This window comes from Rhinolophus hipposideros (assembly GCF_964194185.1).
Source record: "Rhinolophus hipposideros genome assembly, chromosome: 11".
Taxonomy (NCBI): Eukaryota; Metazoa; Chordata; class Mammalia; order Chiroptera; family Rhinolophidae; genus Rhinolophus; species Rhinolophus hipposideros.
Window position 1 is genome coordinate 60,428,952 of NC_138057.1, and position 16,384 is coordinate 60,445,335.

The 16,384-nt window shown below is 43.1% G+C and overlaps 1 protein-coding gene across 4 annotated transcripts in view; it reads left to right on the plus strand.

Annotated features, from left to right (window-relative positions):
* Window positions 1–2,160: 2,160 nt before the first annotated feature.
* The window catches only part of ZNF462 (zinc finger protein 462), a 128,353-nt gene continuing 114,129 nt past the window's right edge, over window positions 2,161–16,384 (plus strand). For all 4 annotated transcript variants that reach the window (XR_013994454.1, XM_081066578.1, XM_081066579.1 and 1 more), the window contains exon 1: window positions 2,161–2,430. The gene's annotated coding sequence lies outside the window, so the exon portion shown is untranslated. The remainder of the gene's footprint in view (window positions 2,431–16,384) is intronic.

Below are 16,384 nucleotides of genomic sequence, written 5' to 3' on the forward strand. Positions count from 1 at the left end.
GTCCTCCCAATTCTGCACAAAGCCAGGGTCATTTTAGTTCGGAACAGCCTTACCGTTCTCCACTCTCCTTTCTTCTTTTTCTTTGACTCCAGTCTCCCTCTCGCCTCCGTGCTTTCTCCTCCTTGTTCTCCCCACCCTACTTCTACTCTTCCCTCTCCTCGTCCTCCCCCTCCTTTCTTCACCGCACGCGTAGAGTGTCATTTATTTATTTATTTATCACCCCGCCATCAACACCCTTTTAGGGCTCCCAGGCTTTTCAATGTGAGGGGGAGGAGAAAAGGGCAGGAAGTGTTGACTCGGCGGGGGTGAAATCGTGCCTCTGGGTGAGAGATTCTGACCCAGAATAAACGATTGGGGAATATCCTGGAAAACGAGGATTCGGATCTGCTTATGAAACCCCGCTATCCGATGGGAACCAACTCCGCGCGCGTCTCCTCCTCCCCCTTTATTGTATGGGTTTATGGATGTATCTTCCCGGACTGTTGTTTGGAGGGGGGAGGGAGTGAGTATTAAAGAGCGCAAATCTTGCCCTGGACCCTCAACACCGCGCCTTCCACACCGGATGCGCGCTCCCCAATGCAAAGGAATCCAGCAACATCCCCCAATTCAGACGCGGACAAAAGAAACTTTAATTAAGGTCTCTGCCGCGCGCTGCGTGTTTCTCCCTCCTGAGGCTGTTGATGTCCAACTCGAGGATGCGAGAAATAGAAATGGTACAACCAGCCCATGCCCTTGAACTTCAATTGCTTCTGACTTGCTGTATTGATTTTTTTATACTGTAAGCACCCCCACTCCCTAATCAAGCCCTAGGAGATATTCGACCTGGTGAGAAGGGCGGGGTGGGGATGGGGGAAGCCCACTCTTGCAAAAGAGGGGTCAGAACGATTTGGGGGAAATTACACTAAATAAAAATTTCAAGGTGTGAAATCTTCATCTTGGCTCTTGTCTTCAACACCATGACACCTTATGATTAGGAGCGCTGATTATTACTTTCCGAGCCTTTAGATGATCAGCCAGAAAGTGCAAACAACGTGGGGCTGGAGGGTGTAAAGTTCTTTAAGTAGGCTTTTCTTTTTTTTTTTTCCTTTTGGTGCGCCGTCAAAACATTTCACAAGTTAGGAAAAGAAAGTGGTGGTTCCGAGCCTCGGAATGATGGGTTCTTTCCCTCCCCCACAACCCCTTTCCATATCAGAAAAGAAATAAAATGCACAATGAGCCTTTATTTCGGGGGGGGGGGAGACTTCAAAATACGTGCCAGCAATGGACAATTTGAGCTTCTCACTGAAGATACTCACACCGCAAGCTGGAAAGGGATTAAAAAACCCCACGTGGTTGATGTGGACTTAGACTTGCAACCTCTAGTTCCCCATGTATGTTCTTTACAAAGATTGGCCTCTAGATGGATGCGTGTGAGGGACTCTCTGGGGCCGGGGCTGGCCGCCTCGGGCAGGGCTGATGGTGGGAGCGCTATGAGCGGCGGAGCAGGGTCCTCACGGGGGGCTTCCTCTGCGGGCCAGGGCGGCCAGGCGCCTCCGGGACGCGAGCGCGCACGCCTCAGCCGGGCCGCCGCGCTGCTCGCACCGCCTTCTCCGCAGGTCTTTATTCATCTCATCTCCCTCTTCCCCTTCTCCTCCTCCTTTGCCTCCTTCTCCTCCTCTTCCTCCTCCTCCTTTACCACCACCTCCTCCGCCGCCGCCACCTCCTCCTCTTGCATCTCACTGGTCTGGCTCTGTGTTGCTCTGAGTGACAAAGACAATGTCCCAGCCTTAACTTTGCAACCACCTTGCCTCCTTCTGGGCTTCAGCGGGGGGGAGGGGGGACAGCAGCCGCAGTCTCAGCATCTCCTCCAGCTTCTCCTTCTGCTCTTCTCCAGCTCTGGGATAATCCTTCCCTTTCCCCCCACCCAGCCCTTCCCTCATTTCTTTCTTTCTTTCTTTCTTTTTTCTTCCTCTCTCCTGCACGTTGTTGTTGTTATTAGAAAGGCTTCGCGCACCCCCTGGTGCTCCGGCGTTTTGTGTGGCAGGAGAAGATTGTCTTCCTTCTCTCTTTCTGTCTTGCTTTCTCTCTCCCTCTGGTTGCTCATTATTCAGAGAGAGACACAGAGGGAGGGAGAGAGAGAGAGAGAGCGCGCGAGGGAGAGGGAGGAGAGGAGAGAGAAGAGGAGAGAGAGGGGAGAGAGTGAGAGGGAGGGAGGGAGAGGGAGAGAGAGACGGATATCTCAGGTCATCTGCAGCTGCAGCGAGTCTGAGGAGCCGAGGAAGGCAGGGAAGATGGCGATCCTCCATTGCTGAGACCCGGCAGAAGCACATGAGACTCCCAAACAACTTCCACAACAATAACCCGAGCAGGAAGAGGAGAAAGAGAAAGAGGATAAGGAGGCGGTGGGGCTGGAGAACCCGAAACACCTCCCGGCGCCGGGACGCTTCTTCTGTAAGTTCCTGCAATTAACGGCCACCTCGGGGTGGTCCGAGTGCTCCGGGAAGGAGAGCGCGGGGTGCTGGAGGCACAAACGCGCTCATTCATTCGGCCAAGGAGGGTTGGTGGAGCGGGAGGAGAGGAAGTCCCCTGCTTGGACTGGCTGTTGGAAGAGGAGAAGAAGCGAGAGAGAAGAGGAGGAGGAGGGGGGAGGAGGGAGAGCGGGAGGGGGAGGAGGAAGAGGAGGAGGAGAAGCGAGGGAGGAAGAGGAGGAGGAAGAGGTGGAGAAGGTGGTGGTGGTGGTGGCTGTGAGGTGGCTGTGCTTTTCCTGCTGGCTGCTCCTTCTGCTGGGAGGGGAGCGGAGCGCTGTGGCTTAATTAATTTCGTGTAGTTCTAGGGAGAGAAGAGAAAATGAAAGATGAGTGAGAAGAGAGCTGGAGGCTTAGGACGGATGCTCAGAGCGTGGGGACAGGAGTAGGGACAGAGAGGGGGCGGAGGGCGGGAGGCGAGGAGACCTGAGCCGAGAGCGAGAGGGAGCGAGCGAGGGGCAGAGGAGGGAGCGCTCCGAGCCGCTCCGACCTGAGCCGGTTGACCTCTTTCTTTCTCTGCCCCTCTCCTTCCTTTCCCCCTCTGCCTGTCCCCAGCCCGATGGCAAAGCCGTGCGGATTGGCACCCCCCTCCCCTTTTCCTCAGGTATTTGGCTCGCTCTCTCGCTCTCTCTCTCTCTCTCTCTCCCTCCGAAGTTGGGATGCGGGGTCGGGATGTGTCGGGGGTGGTTGCTGGTGCGGCTGGTGAGGACAGAGTCCAGGAGCGGGGGCGGGGGGCACGGGCCGGGTTGGGGGCGCAGGGTCAGGAGCAGCTGAGGAGCTGTCTCCAGGCTGGGGGTTCAGAAGCGTCTGGTGGAGGAGGACAACGGTTTCTGGAGAGGAGAAGCCATTACACACGCCTGGCTCTCCTCTGAGCAAGGGAGAAAAGAAGGCAGGGGTCTGGGGGGTCGACTCACTCCTAGTGCGGTTCCCAGGGGTCTGCCCTCCTTCCAGGCACGAGGGGACGCCGCAGCCGCCCCTCATTGGAGCAGCCCCTCTTTCCCTTTCTTTATCTCCCTGTCCTCCATTTGCAAGCTGTCTGCCTTGGTTCCAGTCCAGACTCCAAAACACAAAGCTCCTTCTCACGTTCATTCTCCAGGCTTTTCACCATTCCTGAAGGAACCCTCATTTCTTTTCATTGTAGCTTCTAACCTACAGAGAGGGAGGGAGGCTGCCTGGAGTTCCTTTTATATTCCTCCCCTACTAAAAAAAAAAAAAAAAAAAAAAAAGTTTCATTTTTAAGCACGCGTCTGGGATGGGGAAAGACCAACCAGTTGGGGTTTTCTCCCAGGGCTCCCGGGGGCTGTCTGAGTGTCTGTGTTGGCTGTTTGGTTTGCTTTGGTTTTGTTTCTGGAGGTGGCTTGCAGGTTTTGGAGGAAGTGACTAGTTTGGTTAAGAGCTGGGAACTGAGTCAGGTAAGCCGTGTCATGTTGTAACTCCACCAGAAAATGGAGGAGAGCGTGTTTCCAGGAGACAAAGCTGAGATGAGAAGTGTTTATAAAATTATGGATGTCTCCATTTTGAAGCTCTGTTGGTGATGGCTGGAGGACGAGGCTTGCCTCCCTACTCCTACTCCCTTTCCTGGGGGAAATCTTATGGTGGTTCCTCACTGTCTATTCATTATGCAAGGAAATGAGGGGCTTTTAAAGGCTGCTCAGATTTTTTCCCACCAAAGGAGTGCTTTCACAAGTTATTGAGATGTTTGTTTCCATTTTAAAGTAAACTTTTGGAATTTTTTTTCCTATTGAGTGGACCTGAAGGGTTTTGACCTGGTTCAGGAAAGGCAACGCAAAACCTTAAAACATTTTCCACTGAGGTCTTCACACAACTTTAAGCTGTTCCAGGTCTCCTGAAAGTCACCAGGAAATGTTATTTCCTCATTGTGAAGATGGTGGTGGCCCTAAGCTGAGATTTGGGAGTTCTTGGGCTTGGTTATCATCATGTTTTGATGCATTGCAAGACTTTATTGTCTGGTTTGGGTTGATCTCTGGTTAAAAATAAAAAAAAGCCCAACAACAAATCCTACAAGATCTCAGAGGAACTCTGACTGACACCAGTTTCTCCAGGGTCTACATTTTTCTTCAGGTTATATTCCATTTGTGTATTAGGCCTTCTTTTAGTTCCTTTGTTTTCCCCCTTCCCATCCATTCTGCTTTTTTTTCCCTGTGTATTCAAGTACTGTAAGTCTTTAGAAATATCAGATATCTTCTTAATGTCACTATGGAAACAAATTTTTAAAATGTTATGTCAGTTGAGAAAACCTTGTGCCCAGGTATCTTCACCTTTTTAATTGGGAGGAATTTATTAGTCTTGTAGGAAGACATTTTGTGAGCATGATTTGAAGAAAGGACCCATTCCTACCTCAGTCCACACACATTGATTGGAGTTCTTCACGGATTAGTTCTAGAGAATGTATGTAATTGATCCAAGTAAATAGCTAAATCCTGAAATGCTTGAGGATTTTATAAAAGCCAACCATGAAGATGTTGCTTTTCCATTAGGTAAGGTAGCCATCTTGAGGATAAGGGAAGATGTTGGAAGAATTTTAGATGGACTATTGAAGATAGGTGAGGAATGCTCCACAGTGGAATGAAAACTGGGAGGAGATTCAGAACCAATTAATACATAGTGAGGAGGCTGATTAGACCTTGTTTTCAACCAAGCAGAAATATAGAAAGGTACCAGCTTCAACAGAAATAAGGAACACATTGGTGAGCGACTTATACCAGCCTTTTTCTTGCTTTGCTTTCTCATTATGTGTCAGATTTGTGTGTGTGTAAAGTTCCTTATGTCTACAATATATTTGTGCATATAGAAGTGGTTTTAGATTTCAGATGCAGTTTTATTCTGTTGAGTAGCTGGTAGCAGTGTCATTCAGTAAATGCACAATGCTGTCTATGACAACATCACATTTTTCAAACCAAACTGTTGTGTCATTAATTGAGGGTTATTGTTCTTCTGAGGGGTATGAAAGGAGAGGGGGAAACACATGGTTCTTTCGCTGATAATTGCCCATGGTCAATGAAGTAAAACTCGGTTTTTGCAGATGAAGATGTGTGGTTTTCAAGATTTTCAGTTGATGTGTGTGTTCATTTTAAAATACTTCAGATCTCTGCTTCGTATTCAAAACCTAGGCCTCTACAAGAGCACTTTAAAAATCTTACTTGGAATCATACCTGTTATTATTCCTTTTTTAATGCTATCTTTTGATAGTTACTTTTGCTCTTAAGTGGAGTGTCATCAATGTTAAATTTGCTAGTGCATATATGGATGTTACATGTTCAAACTTGGAAGTTCAGATGCAATGGAATAAGGAGTTATTTGGGAAAGTAATTACCAGATAATTTTGCATCTAATTTACCATATATGTTCGTGTAAGCATAAATACATTAGACATTGGTCTTGAAGCAAATGTCCATGATATCTTTTTTTGTTGTTAATAACCAGTACAACTGCTTAATTACTTATTTTAGTGGGGTTGGGGGGAATCTGACAGACTGGTTGCTAGTCCAGCATTTTGACCCACCACATTTTTTCACTTGGCCTCCAAATGTTTTAAATGTCTTTATAGATAGTCTTAGAGTTAAGCATTCTGGAGGGAAAAAATTAGGTGTCTAAGAGGTATTTTGGAGTTTGAGAATATGTTCTGAGACCCATCCCATCTCTGATGCCCTTCCTCCACATGAGAAGTGCCATAATAATAAATACATGGTTTCTTGTATTTTTCTAGACATACACATTCAAAATGGGACACGTATCTTGGATAAAACACTATGGGAGAAATAAAAAATGTCAAATTGAACATTCTCATTTGATGTCAATTCAGAGATTCTTTTTGTTTTTGAGACATCAAGTTGATGAGGCTCTTTATGCAGATTTTTTGCCATAGCTCTAATATATCACAAAGAGAAATCATTCTGGAGAAATATATGTGAGCTATGAAGCACACAATCATAAAAAAAGATTTTTGTTGAAACTTCTCAGTCCGTAATATCTCTCAGATTTATGTCCATCTAATTCATTGATCACATTCCCTGAGGACTTGTTCCACCCTTCCACCCCCGCCCCCCATTCTTTGGAGTTAGAGACAACTTTTAAGATATAGTCGGCTATCTTTTGTTGAGACAACAAAATAAAATAAATAAAAATTGTATATATGTATATATATATAAAATCTTCTAATGAGTCTACCGGAAGACAGTAGGGGAAAAGAAATCCAACGCTACTAATGGACTTTAGAGTACTTGTGGTCAGTTTTCCTGAAAGAAAAGAATGGTAAAGTCGCCTTGGGAAAGAGTTCTGTTTTCTGTGTGATGGAGTTTAAAAGGGTGTAGTCTATCTTGAATTCTTTCCTGGTGTTGCATTTTTTTGGTGAAGGTAACCTTACTTATCTTCTTTGTGGTGTGTGCCTTTATCAGACTTACAGTTTACTGCCTCATGGGACAGAACATTGACAAAGCTGTATTGAATGTTTCAAGTTGATGACTGGAGAACAGAGGTGCTATTTCACAATGCCACACTCACAAATTAGGAAATATATAAATAATGAACTCAGATTGCAAAGGATCTGACATGAGTGTATAATTGGATGATTGGTACATGGAAACTAAGGAAATTCAAAAGAAGTGGGGGAAAATATTTCCAGGGTCTATTGCTAAAATCTAATGAACTGGAAAAAAAAGTCAGCCTCTATCAGTGTGTGTGTGTGTGTGTGTGTGTGTGTGTGTAAGAAAGTATCTTTGGTGAGGTTCACATACTTTTGAAGTTTGATGGCTTTGAGAAACATTAGCTGGTGACCTATTAATTGATTATGAGAAAATGGAGAGGAGAGGAGATAATGCTAGAAGAAAATTCCTCTTCTTGTGTGATATGCCAAGACATCTGGCAGATGTTATGTTGGGCCCTAAGGAATGGACAGTTTAATTTTAGACCTAGCAAGGAAATGGGAAGTTCTAAGCTCTTTTAATAGCACAAGTCTTAGTTTGGAGAAGGTTGCTTAAAAAAATAAGAAAGGAAAAGAGGCATTTATTATAATATGAAAAGAACTGCAGGGAACACAGAGGTGAAGCTGAGGTTTTGGGGTGATGAACAAAAATATTATTTCCCAAATAGAAATTAACATGAAAATCATTTAAAAGTTGAGCAAGAGGTACACCATAAACGATGCATATTAAGTATTTCATCTTCACCATTCAGAACTTCTAATTGAGAAGCTAGTTGTTTTGTGCCTTAGAAAGAGATCATGGATATCAATCTCCCCCCTCCTCCTGCATTTTACTGAAGAGGAAACTGGCACCAAGACTTGAAGTGACTTGCCCAAGGTCATAAAGTTCAGTTGTAACAAAGCCAGGCCTAGAACTCAGGTCGGCTGACTCCCAACCCAGTGCCCTTTCCTACTGTCCCAGTGCACATGATTGTAGCGGTTTGTGAAACACCATCTTCACAAACTGTAATCACTAGTGGGGCAGGAGTATTGATTTTTGTTAGCTGGATTTAACATGTTGGGGGACCCAGGGCTGAGCATGGTTTCATGTATAAAAGTGATATACTCCAGAGGCCAATTTAGTTCGTGTGACTTTCAGTCAAGTTTTAGCTGTTGGGTTGGTAGCTGCGCTTTTCTTTGTCGTCCTCTCCTCCATAGTTCTGTCACCCAGCCCTTGGTAGTCCATTTCAAATGCCGGTCTTTGGAAGTTTGTCTGGGTCAATTACAACTTACAAAAGTGCCCACAGTTGGTCTCTGAGGATCTGTCTTGCAACATGGTACAGATTTAAATTGGCTTCTTTCAGAGATGCCATTTTGTAATACTGATGAATGTCCAAGAGAGTGAAATCCAGTCTAAAACAATTACTGGTGATTTTTCAATGTTCCGAACCCATCCAAAAATGTTCCCTCCATATATCTTCTAGGAGCCCAGTTCTCTCTTGCAGACCAAAGGCTTAGCTATTTCCCATTCCCCCATATACATGAAGTCATCCCTAAAATGACTTTTTAACAAACGAGCAACATTTAACCATGAGCAAGAGATGGGTCAGTACTTCAGGAAGGGTGAAATAGGTTTCCATTTCTGATTCCTCTTGGACAAGCATAAGTAGTTTTGCAAAGAAGACTGATGTTTGGAAGTTTCCACATTTTCTAAGCCTCTTCCAAACTAAAGCATAAATCTTAATCCAGGAGGCAGTCTGGAGAAGGTAGTGCTGGATGTGGACTTCTGGCAGAAACACAGTTAACGCCATAAACAGTTGAACCTCAGTGTGGCACTCCTCCAAATGAGTTGACTGTCGAAAATAAAATGTTCCAGAAGAACTGGGAGAACAGGAAAGAAGTTAAAACAGCATGGTTTGCATGCCAGTACTGAAGGAAGAAAAAAAAATTGGGGGGGCGAGGGGGTGGACATCGGAGAGAAGATAATCCTAAACTGAACTGTCTCCTAGATTTATAAGACTCAGGAGGAGCAGTTTCCAAGTGAGGGAAAATGAATTTTTATGAATTTAGATTGTGTTTGCAGTTTACTAGGAAGCTCTTTTGAATCTTTTGTCCCCTTGAACTTTGTATCTTGAGAACTGCACACACTGATAAATAGAAAGTCAATTGGAAGTGCTTTGTAAAGATTTACATTTTCTGCTTGGAAACACGACTACAAATTTTATCTACTTTTTAAGGGTTCCTTTCTCAACCGTTGAAGCCTATATAAGATTTTTTAGTCTTTGGATGTGAGGGTCCAACACAAAGATTTGGAAAGACAAGAGGTAGAGTGGAGTTGGTGCAAGAGGTACCAGTATGGTACCTCTCGCAAATGTATTGTCTTTTAATTCTGGTGAGCAGATTACTGACGTGGTGTCTTCAAAGCGGTCTTGCCTAATTTCTAGCTGGAGACATTTTTTCTTGAGTTATTCTTGGATGGAAGGTTTCTTTTTGTGCCAGGTCATGGGTATTTTGGTATTGATTTTCTTGCTTTCATGTGTTTGCTTGTTCAGTTCATTGCATGTTGCTTCTGGATATTAATAAAACACTTCTGCTGTGCCTGTCCACATCTTAACCCCAAACTTCATTCAAAGAGTAGAGCCTGATCTTGGGGCTAAAAGAAAGGTTTGTGGGTACTTATTTGTTCAAAAATAAATACTTGAGATGAAGGTTGCTTAATTCAGAAAGTTATTTGCCAGGCTTTTTGAGTAGCCTTTAACAAAGACCATGCAAGGAAAGATGGGGAAAATTCTACTAAGAACCAATGGATCCTGATATAAATGTTTTAGGATCGCTTAGTAGGAAATTAAGCATTTATCCAAGATGAGTAAGCAAGGACTTACCTTTGGATTCAGATTGGTTTGAGCACAAAAGGAGCTGGAGGCCCAGGCAAGACAACTGTGTCAGAAGTAATTAAGCCCAGGATTTGTGGAGAGGCTTAGCTGCCACACAGCCCAGCTGGGGAAGGCCAAACTCGCTCCCTAAGCCCTCGTCTGGCCAGTTGAACCAGAACATGAGCTAAGGCCTTCAAATTTTGGAATTCTTCTCTTCCCTGTTCAGATTTAAGAACAGTATTCTTCAGTTTTGCTCTTGTCAGTCAGCTGAGTGCTTCCCTCTTGAGCTGGGAAATGCCAGAGGGGGCGGGGGTGCTGGGAGCTGATTCCCTCTGAGGGAAGTTCTCCCTTTAACACTACAATGTGCCAATAACATTGTATTTATTACTCAGAAAATAATTGTGCCGTGGCACAATGTGGGATACTTGAAAGATGTTTGCTGCACAAAGGTTCCAATACTCACCTGCAGATTAAGAAATGGGTTTCTAAACCATCTCATTTCTATTGCTAATGAAATGCTTTGGAAGGCACCTATGAATTAGAGCTCCAGCTGCTATCATGGTAGGGGAAGTTAGGCCTTGAAAGGATACACGGATTAGCCCGTCAGAAAAGCAAACAGTAGCATCAGCATAAGTAGAAAATAGACAGGGTTGTTAAGCTAACAGAAAAGTAGGCTAAAGCATTGCCATAATTATGTGGTGGAAATTTGCTGGGAAGGAGAGAATGCTTGGATGGGTGAAGGAAAAGAAGAGAGGCAGGGTAATGATTGACAAGTCAAAATAGAAGAGGTCTGTCCACTGGGAAGAGCCTACAGGAAGAAGAAAGGCATTGCTTTTAAGAAAACAATAGAGCCAGTGGAAAAAGACCTTGTAATTTGGTACCTATTGCATGTGAAATATGAAGACCAGCGCTCAGACCCACATTCTTTGGTCAGTTCTTATTGTAAAAAATAGAATTGGGCTTAGAAAACAATTTATGTGACTTCCGTATTACAAATACGGCTTTTCTGATAAAGGACAGATGGAAACTTGAAGGAACTGGTTAAGTAGGCCTAGGTGGAGATTTTCTTGGAAAATGAACAAAGTAGAGAATAGAGCACAGCAGAAAATAGCTGCATTATTAATGGGCAGAAAATGTGATAGTCCTCTCTAAAGTTATCCATAGAGCTTCTCTTCCTACACTCTGGGTGTTAGAAGAAATGAAAAACAAAGTCATGCTTATTTCAGAAGGGAAAGGAATGGACAGTGACAACTACCTGGTGTCCAGTTTGGGATTAAGCCATTTGCTTCAGCCAGGCGTCACAGGCTGGTCTATCAATCCAATCCTGGCATTTTAAAATCCAAAATAAGGCCATTGTCCAGAATGTTTAGCCATTCTGATCCATAATTACATCATCCCTTTCTGTTGTGAGCAATTAGTCAGCAATTGAGCATCAATCACTCAGCCCAGATTGGATCTGATTTGGGGTTCTTCATGTGGGGTAAAATTTGAACATTGGATTATAGACTGTAGATGGCCAAAAATAGATACCAGCCAGAGATTATGTAAAGATTTCAATAACAAGTACTTATCACCCAGAATCTTTTCAATGGTTTCTATCTTTAATGGTCTTCTGTGAAATGGTCTTCTAATGAAATCTGTTAATTATTATTTAATAATGATAACGGGGTAAGGGGGTTTGTACGGAAGAGAGACCATTTTCATGTAGATGTCAGAAATCAGCTGTAAGAACCTCACTACCTTCTGTGTCAATTGAATACTATCCCTTCTGATATTGGGTAAGGATACCATCTATAAGGAGAATAAATATGATTTCTTCATCAAAAAGTTCTGCCACTTCCTCTATAGAGTGGGAATATCACATAAACCTTCAAGAAATGCTATTTCCCCTCCTAGAGTGACTCATAGTTCATATTAATGCTAGGTAATGTTTGTTTAACATTTAATATGAACCAGGGACTGTTCACATGGTCGAGAAAACTTAGGTTTGGGGAGGTAATTTACCCAAGGACATGGAGCTAAGAAATGTGGGAGCCACGTTCACACACATGCCTAATAGCTTTTTTTTTCTTCGTGTTTTTTTTTTAATTTTATTGGATAATATTGGGGAACAGTGTGCTTCTTCGGGGCCCATCAGCTCCAGTCATTGCTCTTCAATATAGTTGTGAAGCGCGCAGCTCAGCTCCAAGTCCAGTCGCTATTTTCAATCTTTAGTTGCAGGGGGCGGGGTGCAGCCCACCATGCCATATGGGAACTGAACTGGCAACCTTGTTGTTTAGAGCTCACTCTCTAACCACTTGAGCCATCCTGTGCCCCTGCAGAAGCTCAGCGGCAGCTCATTGTCTTCAATTTAGTTGTAGAGGGCACAGCTCACTGGCCTATGTGGGAATTGAACCGGCAACCCTGTTGTTCAGAACTTGCACTCTAACCAACTGAGCCAACCAGCCACCCTAATTGCTTACGTTCTTGATGTCTTATCTCTTCCAGTTGCTTATGCCAGGAGTACGTATATCCCAATGTTCTGGAAGGATATCTGAGCATAATGGAAAATTACTTATAATGTATTAGTTAATATGAGAGATACAACATATTGTAATAGCTTGACAAAGTGTGTTTAACTAAAGAGTACCCTCTGTGTTCTTCTGAGTTATAGAGGAGATGTTGAAAAAAAAAAGCAAGAGACATTATAGAGGGAAATTTAGAGAAAAAATATTTTTAAATTGTACTATATCAAGCTCAGCAGTAGAAAGTAGTTATACACATGGATATTTAAAAAGAGCACCTACCACTAATAAAAAAAAAGAATCAATTAAATAAATAAATAAATAAAAAGAGCACCTACCTGTCATGACAGAAAGATATGCTGTATGGCTTTTTTTTTTCTTTTTTTTTTTTAAGTATAGAGGCTGTCTTACTTTTTTCCTTCTTAGGGCCCCCTTTGAAAGTCTCAGTGTCCTATATTGGCTCTGGTTACTGTAAACACAAGAAATGTTTTCAAAAGCCACACAGACATATTTGAAAATTAGTTCCACTGTCTAATGGTCATTTTTGGAAAATAGTGCTGATACTCTTCAAAGCATGGGCGCTAGTGTCCCCCACGCCCTGTAGTGATCACCATGTGCTCTATTTAGATCATGGAGACATGATGAATGTGTTGGTTTTATTTGCCTCTCCCTCAAACATCACAGTACAGTCAGGAAGCTGCTGTTCATGGATGACCACAAATGCCCTTAATAGAGTAACAAGTTGTACTAAGGGAGATGGAACAGGTCCAAATATCCCTAAGATATCCAGGACAGTAGCTTTTCTGTAAGACAGGGAATTAAGCAATAATTGCTGACTAGACTCTTTAACCTCATAGCAACTAGTGGTGGTTTTATAAAATCCTAACTTTGCTGTGGTGATCTCTTATCCCCAGGCAGACTCATACCCAAAGCCTTAGTAGACAGACAAGGCATATGTCCTCTTTGTAAAGTGTACAAGGGGAGGCCACAGAGTCACCCATTTTTACCTGTCATCCATATCATTATCTACCAAACTTATCAAAACCGTTGTTTTCTGAGATGAAAGCTTTTAATGGGAAAAGGGCTCAGAAAACATAACTACATAGTAGAAGAGAATGAAATTGAACCCTATGGAAGCATGTAGTTCTTCAGGTGGAATTTCTACTTTTAGAGTAATGGGGACTCATTCTACTCAGCCTTAAGTAGCATCAGCTGAGACCCTAGTTGGTGCTGCCTGGCCATCTAAGATACTCACTCAGATCAGCCTGTCTCAATGACCAGTCCTTAACATGTTTCTTCGACCTTCCTCTTAATTCTTTGAAGAGAAATCTACCCAGGCTTTGCAGAAAGTGAAGGTAAATTGAGTCTGGTACCTCTGTGTGTGCAGTGACATCCAATTGGGAATAGGGCGTTGAATTTGAGAAGACACTCATTGTGAAAGCAGGGGAGGAGAGGAAGCCTTGGAGCATGTCTAAGAGGTAAATGTATAAAGTCTGTGTACTAAGGTCTAGTGGAAGAATCCTCCATTCTACTGAGCAGGAAAGAAAATCACCTCTTCAAAGACAGAGTCCATTGCAATGTGAACAAAGGACATTATATAGATCACATAAAATAGCGTGTGTTTAAGAAAGCAGAATTGTACCCAGAACCTGTGTGGAAATTCTCAATCATATTTTTCTTCTCCCGTGGCTTTGCCTCTAATTAGTAATTTTGGGAGGTGGAGAAGTGAAGTGGTATTGAAGAACAGATGTCAGCGGTCCCTGAAAGTCATCTTTACCCGTTGGTTGACTCAAGTGCTGGAGTACCTCATCCATTCCTTTTCTGACCAGTGTCTGTAGCTTGTTAATATGAATGAACGTCACCCATAGGTCCTGAAATTAGCAAGTGTTAAAAGTTATGTGATTATTAGGGGAAAAACAAGATGATCTAGTCAGTGGGCTTAATTAGGTTGTGATTGCCCAGTTGCTGCTTCATATAATTATATTCATAACCTCGTTTCTAGGCGTCAACTACAATTATCAAAATTGACCCCAGCACAGGTAAGTGTTAGTGATCTTTTTTTGAAGCAGCTTCTGAACAGTAATTTTCCAATGTGCCCAGTGTGTTCCTGCCTGGTCCTTTTTGTTTTCTTGACACCTTCCATCATCTTTACCCCATTTCAGTCGAAAGGATGGTGGCAATATTTTATCTGTGAGCATGCGAGTACACGTATAGTATAGCTTGTTGTCTATAGAAAATCCTTAAGTTTCTAAGAGTCAAATATAACTGAAAAACGTTAATAAACCAACAAATGGGAATCTTGAAACCATAAAAGTAAAAAATGGGCTAGACTGTGTTTTTCCTCAGCACATGAAACCTGTTCAGTAGATTTCATGTGATTCGTTTGAATAGATCCCTTACTTTATAAGGCGTGGTCTCAAAATGAAAAAGAGAGTCATCTGTCTTTTAGATACATGATCGTTAAGGTCTGAGGAATACAGAGTGAGAGCTTTGAACTTTATTCCATTTCTTCCCCCAAATTCATGACATTTGCCGTCTGTGTATCCTAGAAGAAAAAGGACATGCCATTGCCGGGGACACTGTTTACTGTTTATCTCCCACATGAAGGCCATGCTTTCTAGGAAATACAGACAACAACCTGTATCAGAAGTGGGTATGTTAGTGTGACACTGAATCACTAGGCCAGATTGTCACTTGGTAGCCTTCCCTTTCTGACGTGTGATTATATGGGAAAACAATGCACTTAAAATTTGCATACCATGGCTAAACTTCAGTGCAGTTGAACTGTCTGAAGAACAACTAGTAACTTGGCTATCATGAGTATAAATGGGTGTGTGTATAAATATATATATGTGTGTGTATAAAGATGTACATATATATACATATATATGTTTATATATATATTTAACATCCGTGGTTGGGAATCTGCATAAGCTGAAGGGTTGACTTAAGATATACATGAATTTTCAACTGGGCAGGCAGTTGGTGCCCTTTGTCCACTTCAGGGGTCAACTGTATGCATATTCTCTGGGAGAGACGCTTACTTTTTGCTGAAACATCAGCAGTGCAAATTTCTGAGAATTTCTGGGTGAACATGCAGTTCTTTGTGCAGGGGACTTCATTGAGAAAGTCGTGTGTAATGGGTGGAGCATACTCGTTGGGACTGCACAGGCATGGGATGAAATTTGTCTCTGTCCCTTCCTAGAACTGTGACCTTGAATAAGTCACTTCTCTGTCCCCACACTTTCCTACCTAATCAAAAGGGGATAATAGTATGAATCTGTAGAACTGACAAAAGCACTGAAAAATGTTGTATGTATCAGGGTCCTGGTTGATAATGGGCACTCAAAAGATGATAGTTTCTTCCCTCCTCACTGATAGAGAAACTGGGGTCAAGATCTCCCAGAGCTTTGCCAGAAGTGAAGTATTTTGTCCTTGGTCTTAAACTCAGTGCTTTGAATCCTGCCCGATTAACTTTGTGCCGTGCCTGCCTTAATTGATGAGCGGTGCTCATTGCTATTGCCCATTCACAGGTCAACTTTTCCAGATTGTAAGCCACTGGTCAGCCTGGCTATGGACTCCGCAGCACTCCATATCTGATGTGAATGCATTTAGGACAGATGTGTAAATGATCTGAGGATGGTGTCATGTCCTGTTGGACACGGAGGTTTATATGGTAACAAAGCCTGTCCCAACCTTGCAGAGTGTTGTTGGGGGACAATTTTTAATCACTGTGAGTGGTGTCGGGGGACAGTTTTTAATCACTGTGAACTTCTATGAGCTTTTTGGAAGAAAGATGTTATTGCTGTTCGTATTGTCTGGCATCATTCTGGCAAAAAATGATATGTCTAAGAAAATTGTACCTATTGCAATGAAAATACTGGCTATGAATGCTGTGCTTTATAAAGGTTGGATGCCTCTTTGTGGCTTCCCTCATTTGATAGCTCTGAGCCAGTTTGAGGATTGTCCTGTGGCCTTGCTTAGAATTGCTTTGGTCTTCTCTTTGCAAATGTTTATTTTAATAGTCCTTGTCCACTTGGGCTTACTAATGTACTGTAATACCAGATGCTTTGAGATCTCAGG